The following is a 26,097-nucleotide window of genomic DNA, read 5'->3' as shown; positions in this document are numbered from 1 at the left end:
AAATACTATAAAGTCTGGATACCCTGGGAGGCTGCAGAGCACAGCCCTTGCAGGGGCTCTGCTGAACAGATGCTTGCCCAAGGCTGAAGAGAGCCCACATGTTAAAGATGTCACAGCCACCCTCTCCAGCCAGGGTGGAGGTGTCTGTGGCCACAGTGCCCCAAGCCACCAGGTCAGTGTAGCCCTGGTCCCTGCACAGGTACCACAGTGCTGCCACAGGGCTGGAGGTAAAGAGGAGGCACCTGTACATCTCTGCCAGGCTAACAAGAGCACATCAATTTATACACAGTGCTGAATGACAGGCATTTTCCAATAAAATGAAGCCATCCAAATGCTTTCAAAAACATCTGTGAATGCTGTTAACCCTGCAGAGATACTGCAGGAGCAGCAGCCCCTGCTCTGCACTTCAGTGAGATACCCTAGTGAATAGAGGGGGCAGGGGTCTGCCCTGCAGAGCTACCTGTTCACACCATTCACAGGCATCAAATTCAAATCAAAATTGTCTAATGGTTCTTGAGAAGTAGAGGCCTTACAACAGAATAAAGCTGAGCAAGTCAAAGTAGACTGCCCAGAAAGCAGCCAGGGTGCCAGGGCAGCTTTCTTCAGTCCCAATGTGCAGGGACTGAAGCTAAATGCTTACATCTTGAACACGCACTGAATTTATGGAGTCTGCTCAGATTGTAAGGCTCAGAGTATCTGGGGTTAAAATCTGGCCTCCCTGAAGTGTATGGAAATATATTCCCTGACTTCACAAGGATCTGTTATAATCTACGAAGGTTTCAACAGTGCATTGATCTGAGCCTCTCATTAGGGCACTGAGCCAAGTGAATTATATGTCATATGTTCAGTCTCCAAAATTTGTGCTAGATTTTTAGGAAAACATTTTTATATACAAGTTGTGGAATTCCCTTATTATTATCCTATATCAAAGAAATGCACTCTGAATTTGAGGCAGTGTAAGGTGAAATTTGTGTTAACTTCCGGCAAGCTCATTCTTTACACTTGAAATGAGCCTCTGAGAAAGCCTTCTCCCCCACAGACAAGCTTTTTCCTACTCCAGAAAGATCAATTTTCCTCAACAACCACAAAGAAGAAGGCACAGATATAACTTAAGTAGCCCATAACTCCATTTATTCCACTGAGATGAGAACCTTCCAGAGAAGTATCATCCAGTGCTTGCTATCACTTCTCCTTATTCATTTTGACAGACTCAAGGGCTGCCTCCAGCTCCCTGCATCCCTCCCCAGTGCTGTCCCAGGCTGTAGGTGGGCTCCTGTGGGTTGTGGACAGGAGTTCCAAACATTCCAGTTTTGGACACCAACCTGAAAAATAAATGCCAGCACAGATAAGGTTTTCTACTTCATATTGTAAATGCTGTTTCTGTCTGGAGATTGTGACTTTGACCTGTGAGCTACACCCTTTGGAACTGGTTACAGAGCTTTCAGATAGGCATTTTTTGTTGGACAAATGAATTTACTAAAAAAATTTACTATCAGCAAAGTAGACTGAGTTACCTAAATGGGCATTTTTTCCATTCTGTGTGAGCTCTTTAAATTTAACATGCCTTTAAGCAGTATTAACTTTTAAGTTGCCATAAAATCAAATAATTGTATTTATTAATTTGTTTTAATTACCAAGCACAGATAAGCATATGTCCTACTTAGCCTGGGAAAATCTGAACGCACACCTGCTCCAAGAAGCAGTCTGTAAAATGAGACGTGAGGAAAATATTTGAATTACATTTCCCTGTTCCAACATACCATTTCTAAAAAGCACTTTCAACACTGAACTAGGCCTTTACAGTTAAGGCATTTTACAAGATGATACTGAGCTATGTTTCCTGTCTATGAAGAAGGCACCAGCATATAAAATGGTAGTGAATTTGCATTACCTCCAATCCATCATTCTTTGAGTGCGCAGGAAAAACTGTGAGACCTGCTGCAACAAAGCACAGCCTTGTGTTGACAGATTCTTATTTAAGTGACTGTGAATACAACAATTCCACAAATAATTTGTCAAGTGTGTGGCTGAACTAGCTCTGAACCCTGATAAATACCAACTCTCCTCACTGCTACAAAGGCATGATGTTCTGTGTGCGGGCAGTGAGTAACAAGCACCAGGATTTAACAATCGATGCTACTATATTTCTCTTTTCTTTGTGGTTAAAAAAGCCTTGAAGGGTGGCTCTTTCAGCAGTGTTAAGTACTAGTGGTGGCTATGCCTTGCAAATCTAAGTAATGCACTGCAGGCTGAGGTGAAAGGAAATAGCACACTGCATCCATTTTTAGCTGCATTTAAAACATATGGTTTATGTTCTCTGGTGAAAAACAGTCTTTACTGTATAGTTAGCAGACTCTTGTTTAATACAGGCTATTATTAAATGGACCTCTTTCAAGTTATGATAATAGGACATCTACTTCGCTGCTTTTTGCATCCTAAGGCATACATTTGGGCTGGGGTAATTCAAGAGAAGAGTCTTTTTAGGAAAAATAACTCAAACTCTAGGGGAACACATGTACATATTAATAGGGGGAAAAAACACTCCTTCCAGGTATTCAATTGAAATCAAGATTGCATTTTTCTATAATGCAGTGCATTCTAAAGGCATTATGGATGTACAAGAAAAAAAGTCATTTTTAAAGAAATGTAAATCTAATCAGTCTTGAAGCTAGCAATATATACATAAATGTCTCTTGCAGACATAATTTAGTATGCATTATTAATTTATTTTTCATAAAGCTTTCCAGCTACAAAAAGGATAAGTGGAAATGTGCACCCACATTGACGATAATGCTCATTTGTCAGGCAGGAGTGAACATATTAACAAATTCGACCCCCCCCCGCCAAAATCCCAACCTAAAGGATGTTCAGAAGCTTCTTTGCAGAAAGACCAGACATTCTTATTACAAACAACATTATTCCAGGCATTATAATAAAATACCAGCCTTTATTGGGACCTGAACTACAGCAAGGTATTTGCAAGGCAAAACTGTTACGAACTCTGGACAGCAAAATAGTGAATCGTATAAGTCAATTATATTTACACTATTGGCTGTAAAATACCAGTGCCTATAGAAATAATTAGACGTGTGATACTATTAACTAGTCCTGATGTAAAATGCTAATTATTTATTGTTTATAAAGCAATTTCAAATAAAGCAGAACTCATACACTAGTGCCATCATGATTTTCCAGTCATTAACTTAACCAGAATTTGCATTTTGGGACTACAGCCAGTGACTTACATGCACTACTTAAGTCATTTTTCAAACACCCTGTCCCATCTTAATCTATTCATCATTAATCACATTTGGTCACTTTACATACAGAACACTATTCAGATGAAAGATAAAAGAAATACATTAATAAAATTAAAGCTAGAGTGAATACTTCAAAATATAAAGGTAGTGGACGAATATGGTTATCAAAGCAATTTATATCCTATGCCCATTAAAACAGACTTGTCTGAGCAACAGTTATGAGAATTTTTGAGGGTTTTTTCTAGTAATGGAAAGGGTACTTCAAAAGGCACCCTTGTACTTTATCCCTCCTAAACAACTCTAGTTGTGCTAACAGAGCAAAGGTACTCAAATTTCATAGGTTTTATGAAAAAAGGAGGAGAATATACTGCTACCTGTTTACTTCTCAATACAGCTACAGTTTTAGAGCTGTGAGTAATCTCAGACTTGTGGAACTGGCTTGCAATTACAGGCTCTGTTTATCTGAAAAGATCCAGTGCTCTAACTCCTGAATCTGACTGACCCATTCTACCTTCAATCAATCAAGCCACAGAAGACTTACATCCCCTTGTGCAGGTCTGCTCAACCAGGGGCTGGAAAGAACCAAAGGTTTCTTATGGAAGGAGTTTTGTTACCTCTGCCCCACCCCTTTCACCTCAAAACAAAAAAACAAAACCCAACCCACACGGCTCCATCAAAGACTGCTCCAATCCATACCACAGCACTGAAAGGGGTTCCATGGCTTTTGGTGGCCTTGGGAAATTTTATGATCTTGCTCCAGTTCTCATAGGATATGTACCCATTTCATAAATGCTCACTGGATTTTAATATCTTAAATTTCTGGGGGGAATTTCTGCTGTAAAGCAGAAATGCACGTGTTTTGGAGACTCCTCCTCAGAGCCAAACCTCAGCCATGGAAATGCTGTAGTAACCTGAAAGAGGAACCTTTAATCCAGTCCATGGTGGCTTGGGAAACAGAGAGGCAACCTGCATGGAACATTGCCTTGTAATAAAAGTTAATTGCTATCTAACTTGGAGCTTATAAATGTACAATATCCTGAGGATATTTACTTTTTGAAGCAATGAGATCTCATAGAGGAATCAACAGTTAATTCAAGTTCCTGACTCGTCTGTGGGTTTATTTATAACCTTAAATATGAAACAGATGTTGATTCTCTTTTAATAATGTAAGAAAACAAATCTTCAGGTACCTATTTTGTATAGGTTTGAAAATACCAAACAAATGCTATTTTTTGTAGGTTTTGAGTTTTTTCAGATTTGAACTTGAGATCTAATTAATTAAGAAATCTCTTCGACAATTTTTAAACAAGACAATTTTTTCTAAGTTTCCTTCACAAACAAAGCTTCTGCTGAAGAAAACTGTTTCTGAGGTTTTTGTTAAAAAGTAGTAATGTTCTATCCACACATTAATGATTCCAAAATTCTCCATTATGAACAATATTTATCAAAAACAGCCCACTATCAGATGAAAGATGTGCCTTATCTTTTCTTGTCAACTAAAGCATTATTCACCGAAAGTTTCTTTCATATCTGTTTCAGGGGTTTCAGTGTCATTTTAAATTGCAAATCAATCATAGATCATGCAAGCCCTACTTCTGTAGGAGAGATTAACGCTCTGGCTAAAATTGTTTACAAAGCCATTTGTAAACCTTCTGCTGATGCAGATGAGGCAAGTTTACCAGTTTAACATTGTTGATCCCAGAGAAAGCCTTAAGCAATGACTTCAGAGGGCAAAAAAATTTGTTCATTTATCATTATTGTCATGGGCTTTCGCAAATGATAACAATTTGTCTTCATCCTATTTTTAGACAATGAGCCACAATAGAGTCCAGAAAGCCATTCTGCCAGATGGGAGAAGGTGCTTTCATTGCAAAATGTTGTCTTTTCTTTTCCTGCCCTATAAAATTGGCTTAAGTGAGAACCAAGGATATGTTTTAATGTCAGGTTTCCCAGTAGACACGATGACATACAATAACAGCACACACTGCCTGGACAGCATGTTGTCCAAATATATTGCATTTTTAAAAACAACAACAGTCTTTGTTCCACATTTTTGCTGCAGAAGCTGCAATTAATAAAGAGAATTTCCACAGAATAATAATATTCATACAGTTAATATTCAATTTCTGAGAAATATCTAGATTTAATAGTTCTTCACTTTGCACTATGGAATGCCAAAAGATTTGGTCTTAAAACAAACTAAAAATACTGCAGAAAACAGGATATCAATTAAGCATTTTAAGGTATTATGATGCTAATTCCATTTGGTTCAACTTTATTTTTAAATGATAAATCCCATCTATGCAATTACACAGACAAGTTGGACCTCGGGGAATAAAGGCAGTTGTGCCAGTGCCATGGGACAAGATAAAGCCTGGGAGAATTTAACCCCTTTTTGTGCTGGGCTCTAGGTGAATACCTGCCCACTGACAGGGAGGGCCAGGCAAGGGGTAATGGAGCACCTAAATCAGCCCCTGTCCCGTGATTTCCCCACAAAGAACAAATCTCTGAGGCACTGGGGTATATCCTTTTCTTTCACTCTCACAACCTTTAGTTATCAGCTATGTTTAGGGCTGATGTGTCCCTTTACTGTGGTTCAATGCAGTTTATCAGAGAAAAAACCCTTTTGACTCAGGTTTTGTTTCATTTACCAGGATGTGACCCTTTGGAACCTTTATGAACAGAAAGAGCAGATACAAATGTTATTTTCATATAGACTGCCCCACTTCCAGTATGCTGCTATTTTATAGACATATTAATATTCATTCTCTAAAAAACAAAATATAATTTTACCTGTGTAGAGAAACATGCCCACAGAACAAAAAGGATATTTTTAATGTGGTGAATGTTGCTTTTAAAATGACAGTATTTCTTATTTCCAGACTGAAGTTCATCTATCATTCATAGTTTCCCACCCCATAATCCTGTCTCTTTGTTCACTAACAATTTCACAATATTTTTAACAGTTTCTGCTCCTAATTTTTTTTTTATACAGATGAATACCTAACATGTAAGTTTGCCTTCAAAAAAAGAAAAAAGGGAAAAAAAGAGAGAAAAATATTAACCAGCTGTGCTCAAATATTTCTTGCTATAGGATTGTCATTATCCTGGAATTGGTTTTCAAGGCAAAATAAGGAGCTATCAGCAACAATGCAGTCAGTAATCCACTCAGGGTTTATACACCAGGATGAGGGTGGGCATTACCAAGACATACTGCACAGCACCAGTGGGGTCAGTCACCAGCCCTGCCAAGCCACTCTCGGGGTCTCTATCCCTAAAAGTGCTCATTGGCTACAGTAAAACTCCTTTGTATTCCTTATCCCAGTCCTTGTATTGCAGAGACACTAATAATTCTGTAAAGAGCATTAGTGAATCTATCAATATGAATGGAGAAATCCTGCAGTTTACTTGATATAAAACATAATCATATTTGGGCAGTATTATTTTTTTTGACAGAACTGTGTCAAAGAGTTGTGGGATTTTGTTGTTTCAGTTTTGGTGGTGATTTAAAAAAAAAAAAAAAAGCCTCTTCATTATGTAGTTTTCAGCCTCAACAGCAAAATAGTTAATTGCATCTATGCCAGGTGTTTCATTAATCCAGTTAGCTGTTAGACAAACCCTGCAGGAAAACAGAAGACAACAGCCTCTCTGCTTACCCTCCTCCCCAGCCCATGCTCGCCTCCCCCTCCATTCCCCTCTAGGAACTGACTGATGGCAGAGCCACTCTGCTCAACTTGAAGGCTGAAACTATAGAAAATTCCATGCTTAGTCAGGAAATGTGGGAAATCAGCAGAGGTAAGTATGAACTGTACTACTCCTGCAGAGACTCAAGGAGAGATGCCCAGATCCCTGGGATTTGGAGCAATCTCTGCTGAAGATGGACTGACCTGCTCTGAGCAGATGCACTGCCGAGCATTTGACCTTCACAGGGAGAAAAAAGTTGCTCAAGTTGCTAACAGTGGTTGTAGACTGGGATTTTGGAGTGGGGCTAAGGTTTTAATACATAATGGGCAATAAGGAAAGCAGAAGAAATCCAGGAAAGAAGTTGTATCTTCTCGGGCTTTGTTTGCTGTATTTGATCAGTCTTTTGTGAACCATCTCTGTTCCCAAAAAGATACCAGAGAGGTCTTGAGAGCAGCAGAAAGATGCACAGCCCTTGCAGCACAAGAACCTCTGTCTCCTAATTCCACCTTGGAAAACTGTTTTTTGACACCAGAATATTGGGGGTCATTTTGTTCCTCATAAGCTTTTTTTTGAGCCTTGTTCTTTTTTGTGCTATTGGAGCCTTTGTTTATTTACAGCATTTCCAGAACCACACATGGCTCGGGCTGGCAAGCACAGCCCAGTAGGTGTAACAGCCTCCCTCTGGAACCCAGCCTGAATTAAGGCAAATGTTTACACTCAGAGATAAAATCATAGAGAGATAATGGGAGGCAAAACCTGATAATAATAATTATAAAATTAATTTAAAAATTAATTTATGAAACAGGAAAAATAAACCTATAGTATAATCTTAGTCCTGGCTATAAAATTCCAGCAACAGTGTCCTTCTTTTCCAGAGAAGGAACATCTAACTTTTCTTTTGTCTGGACACCAGTACACAAGCAAGACAGTGGAGGTACTAAGGGGTGGGATCCATCAGTGTTTGAGAATCTATCCTCTATGGATGAATATGAAAAAAACTTAAAAAAAATATTTACTACAGACCTTAGAAATAATTTCTTCTGAATTTTCAAGCAGAATAAGACAGGAAGATAGTGTCCAAGACACTCGGGAAAACTTGATCAGCTTTTAGAGGTGAACCATGAACAAATAAAGAGAAGTTTGAGCTCCCAGCTACTCTCTATACTCTGTAGAAAATTGGACAGTAGGACAGACTCAGATTTCTTTTTCTTTCCTGTTTGAATACTCTGTTAGCTGCAGTCATTTTGCTCTGCAGCTAAACCCAAGTCTGCAAGGGATGACGAGGGGGATATTATAGCTGCATTGTTTTGTCTTTGCTGGGGATAAAGAATGATGTATTTGGAATTCAGCTGGTGTATTTACAGTAGTTTTAGTAACCCATAAAACATCGGATCTATATTTTGAAATATTTACAAGAGCAGCAGTCAACAGTTCTTTATCTACAATACTTTTTAATACTTCTGTCTCCTCCTCTCTTGTCACCTTTTTTCATGCTGCCTTTTTGTTGGTTTTCAGCTCTGATATTGTTTGCTGATTGTGACATTGTGCTAATGACTGTGTTCCTCTAGATGAAACACAGGGCATTCCTAAGTGCACTTTGTTCTTTTTATTTTATTAACAAAAGGAAAATGAGATGTATCCAAATCACCCATTCACTAAATAAATTCCCACATTGAGGGGGAGAGCTCCAACATTGTCCATTTGGAGTCTGGTCATATGACAGTACAACCAAAGAAATCAGGAGCAGAATTAACAAACTGGATCAATTACTCTTTCAATCTGAAATTTTATTTAAATATTAGGAATAAAAGCAACAATCACTGCCCCTCACCTCACTTTCCATCCCCCCACTCAAGATCCTCTCATTAGAAATGCCATTTATTAATTTTAAAAATGTTGCTGTCTACCTACTTGAACTTGCCTAGGAAAACAAGCCTTAGTTTCCAGCCTAAATAACATATGGAATAAAAGTGCAGGATAAACATCAGGTAGATAATTCCCTAAAACTAAAAATTAGAGCAGCACTCCATAACCTTCTTATCAGTAGAATTGGAGCTATTTTCCTGCTCAGACAAGCAGCTAAGGAAGACAAGGAAATACAAAGAGAAGGAGAGCTTTAACTCTAATTTCAGACATAATTCTTACTCCTTAACCTAAGAGATACAGAAGCATAAGGCTGCCCAGTAAGAGAAAACAGCAGAACAATTCAGTTCTTTGTTTCATTGGCCTTTTGGTTTTTCTCTTCCTGAGCAAGGCAGTCATTGCATCCTCCTCAGGTGGAGGAGTTGGAAGAGAAGGAATCAAAACCCAGCAATGACCTAAGCATTACCAAAAGGAAAGAACAATGTTTTGTTGCAAATTTTTCCCCCTTTTGAAGCTCTTCTAACCCGGAAAGTTAAACCACAAACGCTCTTTAATTAGAATAATTCAGCATTCAGTCCTGACAGCCTTTATCAGTTATATCTCCAAATTAGCCAGTCTTGGTTATACCCAGAAAATAAAGGTAAATGGAGGTATGGCTACTTGTATTGGTTAGCACAGATTTAAAAGGTTCCTCAGGCCGCATTTGCAATAGTGCAGAGCACAGAGTAGAGGAACAGGAGCTCCTTTGGAGGAACAGGAGCTCCTTCCAGAGCAGGGCAGAGCTGGAGCAGCTGGGTCCCAGCGCCACCTGCCCCATCCTCACTGCACAGGAGGCTCCCAGCACTGAGGGACAGCTGCTCCTGCAGCAATGGAAAAGGTAAAAAGCCAGGTGAAAAAGACTCTTGTGACATTCCCTTTGTGTCCAGGCAGTGGAGAACAGACACAGACCTCTCCCTTGCTACCATATTCCTTTCATCCTACATTTTCAAACTTTTGCCAGCAAGGAGCCTGGAACTTGCACCCATTTCAGGAGGGCTCAGAGGCTCTCCCAGGTCCACTCGCAGGGCCAGGCTCCAGGGCACAGCCGCTACCGCAGCATTCCCGGGAAATCAGGAGAGGGAGCAGCCCTGGCTGCCGTGGCTGACAACTGTTTTAAGGCTGTATAATTATTTAGGGCAGGCAAGCCCTCAGGGAATGCCTTGAAGGAATGAAGAATCTTTTGCTCCTGCTTAGAGCTTTTTTTTCCTAAGACAGGAATGCTGAGAAATGGGGAGGTGGGGTATGTTTTATACTTGCAATTTCACTGTCCTGTGCTGCCTGGTAAAACTCCTAAGATTCCTATTAAACATTTTAGCCACAAGACCCTCTTTGTGCTGAGTTAAATTAATTAATTGCACAGCTATCCTAGATATCAACATGGATTATTTATTTACAAAACCTGAAAATCTTTAAATGTGTCACATCTATAACAGTCACAGTAAATGTCCACTTTTAGACCTAACAACAAATAGCAATACTTATTCAGCACTTTCTATGTGAGTGTCCAAAATAGTTTACAAACATTAATGAAATAAATAAAATAAAAGGCAGGAAATTACAGATAAACAAAAAGATTGAGAAAAGCTAAGCAAGTCAGCCATGGCCTCATACACAGTTAGTGACAATGGCCAAAACAGCCTCCATCTCCTGCTTTCCACCACAAGAGCATCTAGAGCCAAAATAAGATATTGATTTTGAACACATTTAATGTTTAAAACAAGAGTAATCTTAATTATTTTGAATCAGTTTTTTAAAGCAAATGTATCTATAATAATCATCATCATCATAATTAGAATGAAATTTTGCTGCTGAAATGCATAAGCAAAAAAAGCCTCAGTATTGTATACACTTGATATTTGTAGGAATTAGGTTCCAAGGTGATCTCTACATTTTTTCAGGGATGCCTGTTGGATGCCAAGTAGAAGAACACAAACAGCAAAAATACCATACCCAGAAAAGTCTGCGTGTATGCAAACCCAAATAAACAGGATGGATTGGCAAGTCAGTGTAAAGGCAGCCTCTGTGTATTCTGTTACTAATTCTTCATGTTACCTTCCTTTTTAAAAGCTAGATAAAATCCAAAAGATTTACCACAAAAGATTATGGCAGCTCTGGACTTGAACAATGCTACAGCATCCCTTTTAAAGTTAAATCATACTTGACTATTGTTATAACAGTGTCCATAAAAATACAAACAACATGAGGGTAGTTCAGCTGCTGAATGCCCGCTGATAGTGCTTTTTATTGCACGGACAAGATCACAATTCATACACTAACCCCATTTTCCCAATTCCCCAAGTTTCATTCTGTCAGGATTTGGAAATGTTGTGGAATTTATTCTTACAGCTGTAACGGGAGGAGGGAAACTGCAAGGGCTGCCAGTACCAAATGCTTAAAGAATCTGAGCACTGTGGTGGAGCAGGACCTATCAATGGGAAACACCTGGTGGAGGCATTTTGTTCTGCTCCAGCAGGTGCAGCCAATCTGCAGGGCCAAACCCTGATTACGAAATTACTGCCCTTGGTTTTTGGAGAAGTCAGGATTTGCATCAGCAGCTTGGCATAGCCTGCTTTCAAACCAAAGGACAGGAGAAGGAGAAGGATGAAGAAAAAGAAGTCAGATGCCAAGGTTGGAAAAACGGAGATAACCCTCAGAATTAATACTACTTTGGCTTTTAATGTATAGAAAAATATATTTGGGATATAACACAGTAATCAACATATCTCTAGAGTACAGAATGTGATAGATTATGATCTAGAGACAGATTATTATAGTTTCTATATAGAATAACTAGGAAGCAAAATAACACTGTCATAGAAGGTCTAGAAATATTTCCTTATTTTCATATTTTCCTGATGTGGGGGTTGCAGTTCCCAACATAAAAATCCAGTAAAGTTTATGTTTTAATTTTGCATTCAGTCTGTGAGGAACATAAGTGAGAATAGGTGCAGTGCATAGCAGTCAGGTCTAGGCATCTGAGGATTTTATGGTGGAAGAGTTGGAAGATAGGGAGAAGAGAGGAAGTTGAAGGTGTTGGAGTGCAGGGGACAGAGAAAGCCAAGCAGAAAATGAGGTTATTGCCACGGGGAAGGGTGCAAAAAGAGACAACACAAATCTGTAGATCACAGATCAGATAATTTTTTATGCTTATAAACCAACTTGTTTGTGTATTTGCTCAAATATTAGCTAGGAGAAAAACCACTATGAAGAAGTTATAGATAATAGTAAAATAGCATAAATAAGAAAAAAAGATGGAATGAAAGAAGCAGCAAAATGTGATTGTTAGAAGACGCAAAAAGTGCAATTTATACAAACTCTCAAAAGAGAGTTGGAGAGAATTACAAGTTTTCTTTTGTCTAATATTTTCCTTTTCTCTTCTGTAAAAATGATGGTGGATCAATAATATACTTTAAGAGGGAACAAAGAAAACATTAAAAAAAAATTTGCAAATGTGCTGAGAATGTGTTCATTCTCTATTATTAAACAGTTCAAGGGCAGATTCAGCTGAGCTTTAAATGCAATAAAGAAATGATTTCAAAGCAACACTACGAGCATCATACAGTAATTGAGAGTAGAAAAACAAGGGTGATAAAACTGTCCTGTGTTATTGATGTTAGAGTTCATATATGATGCATTTCTGTGACGGGATTATCAGAGCCCTGATGACAACGTGTACTTACTTATCAAACTAAACAAGGTGTCTCAAAAAGGAGAAATATTAAATTATGTGCTATCAGCCAGCTATACTATTCAGCAAAACTGTGTGTACGTAGTATCTCTTCCATACATCTGTATTTCTGCACGTGACCACTCTAAACTACTCTGTCTCTCTACAGCGTTTGCATAAAGAAAAATCCTTTGATCTTGTAAGCAAAGTTTCAAAATGGACCCATCTTAGCAATAAATTTTAAAAAAGCAGAATAGTCTTGTGCAGGTTATCAGCCTTTCTCCTGCAATACTTATTCTCTCTTCTTGTCACAGATTTGTTTTATTTTGCTACAGCAATGCATTATTACAACTTAAAATTCACATTCACCTGAAGAAAGCTGTGACATGCCTACCAAAAGAGACATACACTGCTTAACCTAAATTGACCCTTTTTTCCTTCTATTCTAATAGATCTTTTTTCTTTTTGTCACTCAAAATGAGTGTCTGATGTATGAGCATAAATTGTTAAAAGCAGTTTTAGGTAAAGGAAGAGAGACTGAAGTGGAGTTTTCTCACAAAAGCCAACCTCAATTTATGTCAAAGAGGGTTAAAAGACCTTGGGATTAAAGCAATAAACTTGCTGCTGTCAAAGCTAAAACCCGCTAACAATTTAGTGCCAAACGCGTGTTGTTCAATATCATTTCATATTATATTATGTCACAAGTAGGTGACAGTTCCACATCAGACTGACAGGGCTGATTTACTCTGAAGAATTCATCGACATTTTGCAGAGTCAAAGCTGACTTCATTTTGTTTGGATGCAGGGTGGGAAATCTCTCCCTGAGTTGGAATATTTGGTGACTAACCCCCATGGCACAGAGCCCTTGGGCACAACCCACCCAGCCCAGAGCTCCTCACCTTCCCCTGCCCTAAACCACCTCCAGCCCTGTCCTTTCTGCAGCTCTGCTTTTTTATGTGCTTCCCCTTCCTGCAATTTTTAAAATATCCAACTGTCCTGGGCAATATTTGGAGAATTTTTTCTTTCTGAATTCAAGCTTTTATGCTTCTGCAAAATATACCTATTGGCAAGGGTTGAGATAAAAGACCCTGCTAAGAAAATACTACTGGCACCTGCTTATATTTTAATAACAATAAGTAATAACAGCTATTTTTCCAGGATGTTAACTAGATCCCAAGGTCATGTGTGATGAGACCCTTCCAAGGCCAATGGCAACAATACCATTTCTTTATATACAAATGTATTTTGCATTATATTCCTGGATGGCTTTTTTAATACAATAATTCAAATTTCTCCCAGGGCTCTGAGACAATTCTGAATAAACATATTCTTTGTTTTGTCTCAGGAAAATCTAATTAATTTGACTTTTCTGTCAAGGTTTCAAAGCTTATTTATAAAGGGTGTCCCTTCTCCAAAATCCAGCGTGTTCTTCTGCAGTCATTTGCATCCTTTTGCAATGTTCATTTCCTTCTCTTGTTAGAGACTGCTATAAATGTGGAACTACAACTCAGCTCCTGAAGCTGAGGACCAGGGAACCTGGCTTCTTCTGAACCAAGTAAAACTGTGCTATACTCAAAGTGGTCTTTTTATATGTGGAAACAGGGATATCCCTCCCTTCTTCCTACTTATTTTTCAGTTGTGGAACAAGATTTCAGTTATCATAGTTTGCTCCTACCTTTATTTCTGAAAAAAAAGCTAGCAACATTTGGGGTCTTTAAACACACATATCACTGTTTTCTCCATCTAAATACAGGTGTGGGTGCATTAGTGCCTGGCCATTAACTTCTGTAAACCACATAGTAACTCTTCTGTGGGATTCTTTGGGCAATGTTTGCTGTTCATCCAGGAAAACATTATTATTGCATGTAAAATGGGCCCATCATCCAACACTGGTTTGTTTTTGCTGACCATCTGCTGGACAACTCCCAGGCAGCAAAGGGGTTACCTTGTCTGTTATGCCAGGGAGCAGAACTTCCAGTGAATTGTTAGATGGGTTAGCAGATGGTTAATCTTATTTGACATTTAAAGCACTTGGAGGTAAATTTAGTGTTCACCTGCCCTGGAGTGTACGGCATGAATATGCTCCTACATATCTATTCCTGTTTAAACTAGTAACTCTAATGGCTGGAGGAAATGCAATGCCTGGCATGAAGAGATGTTTCAAGGAAAAGGGAGGAAAAAAGAGCAGGTAAACACTCATCCTGGCTTTAAACATTTACAGTTTTCTCATGCTGAAACACAAATTCTATTATTTTTGGATGATTATATCAATCTGACACAGACATACTCTTGCTAGTTCACATACTCTGCTAGTAGATAAATTCTAATATATTTGGTATATTACTATTTCTGTGCTCTGTATTCCACTGCCCCATCAGTTATGGACTGACAGACAAATACACGTGTGTACATGTTTCACTGAGTGCAAAGCCAAAGGTATCCTGTGATCCAGTGAGAAATCTAAAGGAGAATAAAGACATTTCTGCAGCCTTTTCCTCACAGAGTGCCCCTCAAACCCACTGTGGTGCACACCAAAGTTAAACCATAGAGGACTGAATGAACTGCGAACCAAGAAAAGGGATGAGCACAGAGCTGTGACCCAGCCTGAGCCTGTTTTTGCTCTCTGCTGGGAGGGGCAGGGGTGGGGAGGGGTGGGTGGGGAGGCTCCCAGCCCCTTCTGCTGAGCACAATCTCCCCTTCAGTCCTCTGCACCCCTGTGACAGAGATCAAAATGAATTGTCATGTCTCTTTTAAGAGGAAAATACCACAGCCTCTCTCAATACAGGCTGTGACCTTTCAATTTATGCTATCAGTTTACTCAGTGCTTGCTCTGTGGTTCATGATTAACTTGAAAGAGTTAGATCACACTCTCTCCAGGTCCTCAAGAAGGAACTCCTGTTGACTGTTAGAAATCCCTCATGCAATAAAGTGCACATAGTATGGCTGTACAGGCTATCCTTCAAAGTTACACCAGCTCAGTAATGAGGTATCAATTCTTATCAAAAATCTCCTAAAAACATTTCTACTCCCTCTTTTTTTTTTTTTTTTTTTAAGGTACTATATATGAGAAGACAAAGTGAAAACAGCCACCTGGTTATTAATAAATGCATCTGCTTTCATCAATTGCTTAAAAGGGTCACACAGCCCTCATACATTAATTAAACATTCTAGGTATATCAAAAAAGATGGTTTCAATTCTAACTTTAAAGTATAAACTGAGATAAAGAGAGATTTACTCACACCTTCCTGATGAGCCACAGAAACCTTCTCCCTCCTCCTGTAGCTGTGGCTGTGTTGATGTCTCAATATGTTCTAGAAAACAGAATGAAAAAAAAATTCATCAATATTTTCTTTTCAAAGCTCGCCCATAGACTTTCTCTAGTTCTTTTTAAGAAAAAAAAAAATACAATTTGGCAATTCTCTTCATCTTTACTAGTAGGGACCCTAGAAGGTGGGTTAGTTTGAGGAGCAAATGCTGGACTGAGGAGCTGTATCTCCTGCTGCCACTGGAAAAGCAGTGTCTGCTCAGGTCAGCAACATGGGAATTCTTTTTGTTATTTACTATTATCCACCCCTCTGTACTTAAAACCTGCTTGTTGGGGGGCAAGTAGATTCTTTCAGGTGTTGTTTTAGTTATCCACAGCTGTGCATTTCCCTTCATTTAGCAATGAGTATCAGAAAGTGATGGGAAAATCCCTCTTTTGCTTCAACACATGACTCCGCTAAACCAGTTTTGCACAATTTTTATCAAGTTTCCAGTGCAGTAGCAGCTCAAGCTCATTTTAAGAAAATCAAACAGATTTTATTATATCACTTGTATTTCACCTTTCCATTAGGTAAGGATGGAAGTACAGAGGTGAGATAATTGCAGAGGTATGTAAACAGCTAAACCAAACTATTTTTAAGAACAGACCAAGACTGCCATATTTAAGTACATTCCTTACCAAGATGGATCTCGGGATCTTTAGCCCTCAGGACCTCAAAGTTTCTCACTGACATTACAAGCCTGGCCTGCTGCTCACCTCACTGTAGTAAGACCTGGCATAATTGCTCACACTTGTACTCCTTGCTTTGTCTCACTTTCAAGAAAAATCCCTTTTTATTGCTCTGCTCTCAGGTCTTTGAGACCCCTTTGTGATACACTCCAGTATCACTGAGGGGTGCTCGGCCCCGACTCACCCCTCTAGGGTGAGGAAGTGAAGCTTTGAGCCTGACTGGCTCTGCTTCTTCTGTCTTTGACTTTTCCAGAGCCTTTAAAATTCTTCCTATAAGCTGGAATTCATCTGGGAATAAAGGTGTCCCTGCTGGGGTGTCTGCATGTCCCCAGAGGTGGGAACAGGATGGCATCAAAGGGCAGTCCCACTTGGCATCACCTGAGGTGGCACATTCACTAAAGCAGAAGGAAAACATCAAACACAGGTGTTGACCATGCACCACAGACCTGGAAGAAAGGAGGGATCAGTCCTCTAGTGCAGAAACAAATAAATTTCAGAGTTTTCTGGAATTCAGGGACAGGAAAGTTTGCCTAAACTGGCCTTGATAATTAAACCCCACTTTAAGCACTGCAGTGATCAGCACAGTACTCAAATTATAAATTCATTATTTTAAATGAAGTATCTTTATGGATAATCCTTCATTTAGGAAAAAAGAATAGGTGTTATTCAGTGATATGATTCACCTGAAAAACAATACCTTCTGTGTTTGCATTCCCATGTGAAATTTCAGAGGCTAAAGAAATTACTTTATGCATTTGGAGTGTTACTATTGTCCTTACTTTGAGTTTTTCTTTTAATAATGACAGCCATCTACTGCTATTACTGTAGCTTCTTGTCCAGATCTCCCTTTGGAGACTTTCTGACTACTTAACACCATTTTTCAATTTCTCTACTTGTGCATTTACATCTTCAGTCCAGATATGAGAATTTGCTAATGGACTGCAACTTTTTCCCAAGATTCCCATGTGTAGAATTTTACATAGACTGATCCAAAATCTAAACTCTGCTTGCCAATACCTTATAGTAGGAATATGCATAAGATAATGAGCACCAGAATTAAGCTACCATTTTGAAGTACAAATTTAATTTTAGGACAAATGAGAGCAAAAGTCAGATAGTATATTTACAATAACAGGAAGGTGTACATGTTGTCAAATGGACAGAAAAAACCCTGGTGTGCATGAAAATGTGGCCCCCTCCTGAACTGTGTATGTTTTCAGCTGCAGATTGAAGAATAAACAGCACTGGTTAGAAAATGGAAAACGTACAGGCAGGCACAGCTATCTCCTGTTCCTGAGGTGACACCAGTTATGCATTTTACCTACAACAAAGCAGATAATGCACCATTTGGCTTTTCTCATTCATGGAAATAACTCTGTGACACTCTCTAGTGGAAGGCAGACACACACCACCTCAGTGTGCATGGAGCAGTCACGGGGAAGCCACACCACGAGAAGGGAAACTGGCTGAGAGGGAGCTTGGGCACTGTTGCATGTGTTTTGCTGCACTCTTATTTTTTAACACCACAACCAAAACACTTACAGACAGGTCCCTTCTGTTTGAAGCCCAGAGGATAACGTGGTACTGAAGCATAAATAAAGAGTGCCACTAGCAAGGAGTAACTGGCAGCAGACAAAGCCCAAGCCAGCAAACTGTCACGATTGCTCTAGAGGGTTTATAAGCTTTATCAAATCTGTGCTAGCTAATTCACTTGCAGAAGTGTACTGATAACACTGCTTCTTTTTTTCCCTTGCTTTTATTATGAACAAAAAGATAGACAGGTCCTAAGGACAGATCCTTTTCACAGCTCTGCTCTCTTCTGCCAGCACATGCCCTTCCACTCACAGATTACTAGGTTTAACTAGGGATGTCTTTGAGCCAGAAGCATTTATTGCAATAAAACCCAATATATTTCCAAAAAAGAAAAGCTTCCCCCTCCTTTCTAACACTTACATTGGGGTTGGAAGCAACATTTAAAAAAAAAAAACACAGATCCAATCTGGTGTTCCTTGTCTCAGTGAATTTGTAAGTGGCTGTTTTTTACCACTCCAGTAAACATACTGCAGTTAACATTTCTGTGCATGGACAGAGGAACTTGTATATATATATACACAGATACACACACACATGTATATCTGGGTGGAGCACTTGGCTGCTTTCCCTGCTTCCCCCCACCCCCACCAAGTTTAGATGCAGTTTTTTGCATGTTGTTAAACCAATGCTAGTTTATCAACAGCTATTGTTAAACAACAACTGCTATTAATCTAAATGACATAAATTAATACCACCTGCTGTAAATGCAGAGGAAGTTTGGCTTCTACTTTTAAGTGCAGCTTTTGAAGTATCCAGGACACTATGCAGGTAGATCCATGGATGTCTGTAATTTTCTCCCTCTACACATGTGAGTCTTTGAAATGATGCCTTTGGGGTGGAAAGGTTTGCAGAAGGTTTCTCCTCCATGTTTGGTCCATCATTTCTGGAGGCTTCCTCAAAGTCTTCTGGTGATCCTCCCAAGGAGCTCCATGCACAGCAGCCTGTGGGAAGCTGACAAAACACTGGAAAATTCTGCCAAATAATAAACAAACCAAGCCCGTGGTTTTTTTTTCCAAACATGTTTCCATGAATAACGGAGAAGGCACATTTGCTAATTTACAGCATGTTTGTCTTTATAGAGTATTTTTAAAATAAAATATTTCACCCCCTCCTGCCTCCTCTTAATTTGTCCTGTCATTCAATTTCTGTAACTAATTTGAGGAGAATTCTCTAATGTTTCACCACACTGCCAAAGCATAGTTTTTGCCTGAATGTAATGCAGAACTATTTTAATTGCAGGGAACATCAAAAATTACTCCATAACATGGGATTATTCCTTGTGCTTATTTCTACAAGCCCAAAGTAGACACAACTGAATTCAGGTTCCCATTTCACACAATCACAAAGGGAGAGATTCTGCCTGGACTCTGTTCAACACAGACATTCATAAAGTATCTCCATGTTAAATTTTGAATGACATTTGGGTCAGTATCTTTTCTGAGGAAAGTTCACTAAGGAACAGTTTTGAGGTCAGCTATGACAAAATATGAACACAGCCTTCACAGAGCTCAATTTTGTGCACCTGGCTGGGCCAGTTGGTTTCCAGACTGAAATGAGTGGAGAGAAAAATCCTCCTGCAGATGCTCCTGAACAGGATCTGAATGCAGGTCCTCCCAGGTATTTTCTGCAGGAAATCCTTCCTCTATCAGCCCCAGGTGGTGCTGGGAGAGACCAGGAGCCTGTTTATGTCTGAGAGTAGGGATCTACAACAAAAAGAGCTTCTCATTAAAAAGAAAAATAAAAGCTTTTCAGTGTACAAGTGTTGCAGTGTTGCCAGTTTACAAACTGGAAGTACAAGGATCATCAGAAGTTCCTGTCAGTGATTTAAATCTTGTGATATTGTACCTGGGGAAAAAAAAGGACACCAAGGTCTGCCTTTGGCCTTTGGAAGACACAAAATCAGTGCAGTGACGTGGAGGCAAAGATGCTGTCACAGGGTCATCACATCACTAGGCAGAACTAAGCTTTGTCACTTTAAAAATTCAAACCTTAAGACATTTTCAGTTACTTATTTCAGGTGCACATGTAAGGAGCAATTAGGGCATTACCTTCACTTTGAGTTTTCTTCTCTGTCTCTCTAAAACATTTAATATTTTCAGAAGATATGAAAGCTTTCCAAAGACAATATGCTTGCTGTAGCCTACCATGTGTACTATGGAATTTCTAGAAAATAGGACAATAGTCTTATAGTTAAAAGGATGAAATTTTGAATAATCTATTTTTCTAACAGGAAACAACTGAAATAGGGTTCAAAAAGTCTGATATTCTGCATGATCAAACATATAAACTGTATTCATTTTCACCTAACCCCCTAATTATTTTACCACTAAGAAAAATATCTCTAATTTTCACTACTTTAAAATCATCAGCATTTAAGTGCCATAAACAGCGTAATAAAACTTATACAGTACTTACCACAATATAATGTCTTATGATTTTTTACACACAATGAAATATTAAATCACAAAACATTAATGAAAAACTACTAGAGGAGATAGTTTAGCATTTTCACTGCTGAAATTTAGAATTTCCAGTAACTGAAGACAGCAAGATGCACAACTGAAAACAGGAATAATAGAAAACTAAAAAGACTGTGATCTTAGGCAACTGCTCAACAAACCTTGACAAAGGAATAACCTGACACAGTGAGAGAGGGAAATATCCAAAATATAGTTACTGCCCAAAATTTGGTTCAGTCTCTCTTTGGTCCAGAACAGCATTATATGAAGCAAGATAATAATTAAAAAAAAAAATAGCTGCTTGTTGTTTTAAACCCCGATAATTATTTTTAAAGATAGAAAATAATCAGAAATAAGAGTTTTAAAACCTAGTCTTACTCTACTGGAGTGGGTATTTTGCATATGACTTAGCAAAAGTTAGGTCTACAATTTCCCTCCCTTTCTGAATTTTAGCAATTTGATGAATGTCAAGTCAGTTGTGAAAAAGGAAACATGTAGAATTAAATAACCGTTCAGATATCCACTCATTTTGGTCCCACCACAAAGAAGAAATTCTCACTCTCATGTTTACAGTTCAATGCACAAGACCATAAATACCTGCAGTAATCAAAGATGTGTTATTACAAAAAAACCCCAAAACAATTCTCACATGAATGTGGCTCATGTTAAGACAGAGACCTGTAAAAGTTCTAAACCTGACTGTAGAAGAGCTTACATAAAAGGATACCATGGCATCTTTAATACAAATCTAAGGAATTCCACTGCTATTGGTAAAGAAATCAAAATGAAGCCAGAAGATTTTGGCAGTTCAGGTGATCTCCATACAGAGAAAGAAGGGGGTGGGAGCAGGAGAGGGTGTGTGCACTTGCCTCCATGTGTTAAAGATCCAGGAGCATTCAAGGAAAGCCCAGCCAGGCCAAGGGAGGGTCACCAGAGATTTCTGCTTTGAGTAGTCCAAGTGCAGTGGTGAGTCTGAACTCCTAAGTGAAACCTGTCAGGCACAGCTTTTGTATCAAGATAAATCTTGAGGGGAGAGCATAATTTATTTCTTGGATAATTTGGGAGATAATTCTTTCATAGACACCCACCCAAAATAGATAAGCATGAGAGGAAAAAGAATTCCCCGCCCTTTTCCCACAAACAATAACTCTGCACACAGGGAAATACACCCACACATGGCACACAAAAAACCCTACACCTCCTTCTCATGCATTTCCACTCTGTTCAAAGCTACGCTGTTCAAATGAAGAGTATTTCCTATAAATCCATGTTTAATAGAGAGGATTTAAAGTGAATCTTTCTCGCTTAAGAACCAAAAATACTCAACTTTATGGGCCATCTGGGAACGCTTCCCAAATCCAAATTTAGGGTCCAGTAACAAGTCCTACATACAGCCTTTGTGTGTGAACACTTACTCTTCCTGTGTTGATTTTCCCTGAAGTGGAGCCAAAATGACTGTGCACATGAAGGGAACTGTGTGGGGGATCAGAAATGTGGCACAGCCAAGTGCCAGAGGTGGAGGGACCCAACCCCTCTGCTCCACACCCTTTCTCTGCAGAGACCCTTCATCCACTCTCATGGGGGCTCACCTGGCCCAAACCTATTGGGGGGAAGGTGTGTTAAGAGCTTTTGTTAAAAAATATCAAAGCTTTATGGTTTGAGGATTTGTTGAAAACCAAAATTTGGCCACTCAAGAAAGGGCTTTTAAAAAGATAAAAAGCAATCAGTGTAGCATTTGCTTCCCATCCCAGTGTTGTATCAAATGTTAAACACTCCTGGAAATAAAAGTGGGAAATATTTCATTTTTCTGTTTGCAAGGGAATAAAGCATCTTTGCATCAACTTTAAAATTTTTGACAAAAATTGCTAGGAATAATGCAGGAATAATTTAATTACAGGGGAAGTTATACAGAGCCCTTTTAGGAAGCACCAAAAGAAAGTCTTGAAAAACTAAGACCTAACCAAATTTTTTCAACTTCCTGAAGAAGAAAGTTGTTCTGAACTGTGAACATATGAAATTGTTTCTCTCTTCAATGCAAGCCCCAAGTGTGTTTAATGGTTTTGCTAAATATGATTGAAAGAAAATCATGCCTGAGGGAAATGACACTTTGCTGGATATGTATAAGGGTTGAAGCAGCTTGGTCAATGGGTGACCATAGTATATGAATCTAAAACTAATCTCAAGAGCCTGAGGGCACCCAAAGCTAACCTAGTCAAGTAGTTATTTTTTCATTTGCTCTGAGCTAAATACACTGTCTGTTAAAGACTCCCTGTACACCTCACAGCAAGTGTTTTGCTTTCCTCATATTAAAAAAAAAGTTTTAAACAAGATGTTGCGTTGTGTGCATAACAGCAAATTAAAAATAATTACATAAAATAACAAGCAGTCTCTTAGTTGTCACTAAAGCGAGAAAGTTCTGAAGATTGCTGAGGAAAAAATCTGCCATGAGACAACTTCAGAGCTTAGATCTACCCCACATGATCTCAGATCCACCCTCAGAACATCTGGGTGAGTGACCTGCCAGCCTGAGGCTTGTGATTCCCCACGTGGAACCCACGGTCCATCCCGCCCTGGCTGCTGGGCTGGGTCCTGCTGTCTCAAACAAGAGAGGTGGCAGGGCCCCTCTCTTTGGAACTGCAAAATGCCACTTCAAAATATCAACCAATCTTTACAAAACTACAGAGAACGTTTGTAAAAATAATCTATATTAGTTTAAGCCTTAAGAAAAGTACGGAACTGATTTTTTTGAGTAAAATATGGTAATGAACAAGTCCAGTTACATTTCACAATAAAGCTGCATGAGACAGAACAACTGCTCTGTAAACAAGGGCAAGGGATGGGGTGAAAAAATCACTGAAAAATATTAAGTCCCCTGAGCACCACGGGATGTGCAATTTTCATCGTGCTTGGAGACGCACTTGTGTGGCCTTGTTGCTTCTATTGATCACGCAGGTCTTTCCTAATAGAGTTACAAGGCATTTTCAGCTGCAGACTTGGAAACCTGGGGGAAATGGGATCCAATCATCTGGCTGCTACGCTCCTGTAAGGCCAGCTCTGTCTTGCTGCTACTGCTCTGTTGGGCTTTCAACACAATAGCAGCACATCCAGGCTGTGAAGCAGAGAGCAGGGATTGTGCCAGCACAGGTTATGAATGGCTGTGAAGCAAGAACCAAGTCTGTGTGGTCATTTACAAAGTTCAGTTAATTGTTAATTTGTTAATTTTCTTCCCCTTCCCCCCCTTTTGTTTTTCTTTGTTGTGAAACAGCATGTCTGATTTCCAACAGGGATGTGAGAGTAGGAAGTGGGGATCATTAAGAGGTATTTTATGCCCTTTCTGCACCCCAGTAGGCATAGTAATGAATGAACAAAGAGCACTTTTTAATGTTATGCTGAGGCAGAAGATATTGGAAATACTAAAATCTCAGTGAAAATAAATGCTACTTTAAACAAAAAACCCAAGGCACAGGGAATCTCAGAAAAAAAATTAAAATATGTATTTTGGAATCTGCATCAAAATAAAGACATTTGTGCTTTTCTTATCATATCAGGAATCAAAAATATTCAGAAAATAAGGGGAAACTTTTGCATCTGAAAATTTTCTACTGAAAATTTTACACAAACAAGCTACCTACTACAACCTATGACTTGGAAACTGAAGCCTGTAATAAAATACAATCATCTTTTCTCATGTAATATTAGTAATGGCAATTTAAGACATTGAACTGTTAAAAAAAAGAATGAAAAGTCTAGGTGAAATTCAAGACAAAATCTTCCCAGCCAAGATGAGGAAAAATTTCAACTTATATTGACATTACAAAGTTTATGAAGACAACACCTTCCAGAATCAGGGCCATGGCTGCTCTCCCCAAGCCTTTCACAAGAAGGTCTCCTGGAGGCCCAGGGGAGGCAGCTCAGGATTCCCACAAGAGAGAAGTGTCAGTGGGTCACAAATGTGGGAGTGGGCAGAGGGACGACTCTGTTAAATGAACAATTATGTTTATAGACTGCCTGATATTAAAACAAAAAAAACAAAACCAAAAAAAACCAACAACAACAAAACCCAAGATCTTTCTGGCAGCTTCTCTGCTCAAAAACAACACATCAGTGGCCACAAGGACAAAATACAGGCTCATCACTGAAGAGCAGTGAAGTGAATCTGTTCTGAGATGAGTGGTATCCTGAAAAGCTAAAACACTTCCATGTTTGATTTCCTGAAATGCTAAAATACTTCCATGTTTGAGATCATAGTCAAAATGTCTTTACCATTACAGTGTAAACTTAAATATTGTACCATGGTCTAGAAGCCTTTCCCAGGGAACAACACAATACAGGCAAATTTATATAAAGTGCTCTTGATTGCACCCGAAATTAAAAAAAAAAAAAAAAAAAAAAAAAAAACCAAAACAAAACAAAAAACCAACAACAACAAAACCCAAGATATTTCTGGCAGTTTCTCTGCTCAAAAACAACACATCAGTGGCCACAAGGACAAAATACAGGCTCATCACTGAAGAGCAGTGAAGTGAATCTGTTCTGAGATGAGTGGTATCCTGAAAAGCTAAAACACTTCCATGTTTGATTTCCTGAAATGCTAAAATACTTCCATGTTTGAGATCATAGTCAAAATGTCTTTACTCAGTGGCCACAAGGACAAAATACAGGCTCATCACTGAAGAGCAGTAAAGTGAATCTGTTCTGCTCCCACCTGCAATGTGCATCTTTCACCATGTCAGCATTACAGCTCTGAGAAGAGTGGTACCCTGAAATGCTAAAACACTTCCATGTTTGAGTTCATAGTCAAAATGTCTTTACCATTACATTACAGTGTAAACTTAAATATTGTACCATGGTCTAGAAGCCTTTCCCAGGGAACAACACAATACAGGCAAATTTATATAAAGTGCTCTTGATTGCACCTCTGTTGCTAAATGATTACACTGGCTTTGGTGAACTTCACCAAGATGAGAGGAAACAGGGTTCTGTGCTATGCATTCCCCTCTGCAAGGCTTTATCTAAAGAGACTGTACAAGCAAGAGAGTGTGGGGGGAAAATAAGCAACACTCCAAACTGAAAGAGGATGAGACCACAGCACAAAAGTACATACGAACATTTAACAGCCCAAAGAAGATGATATGGTCCATGAAGACCTGCCCTCATAACCTCAGGAAATACAAATCAATCTGTGTTTCATCATCTGAAACTTGAACTTCTAGCTAGTAGCTGTGTGCTCTTCCCCTGCTTTCTTCAAAAACTACTCCTTGAGCTGATTTACACTATTTGCTTCTACTGCTGACTTCGGCAGTTTGTTCCAGACTGTATTTCAACTACCCTTTGTGTAAAACTGTTCTGTCTGAATATATCGGAGTCCCTAAATTCTGGTACACATATTGGAGTGGTTACAGGAGTAATTTTAGTGTGGCTGGCAGCTGGCCTAACTCGTGCTCTGATCTCTCCTCCCCTCCCTCCACTGAACAGTTAATACTGCGCCATCAAAGTCAGGGCTGCTACAGCGAGAATCTGCTCCAGCCAAGTGCCCA

This window comes from Passer montanus, unplaced genomic scaffold, assembly GCF_014805655.1.
Source record: "Passer montanus isolate IOZ18808 unplaced genomic scaffold, ASM1480565v1 scaffold113, whole genome shotgun sequence".
Lineage (NCBI taxonomy): Eukaryota > Metazoa > Chordata > Aves > Passeriformes > Passeridae > Passer > Passer montanus.
Note: the sequence above shows the minus strand (reverse complement) of the source record.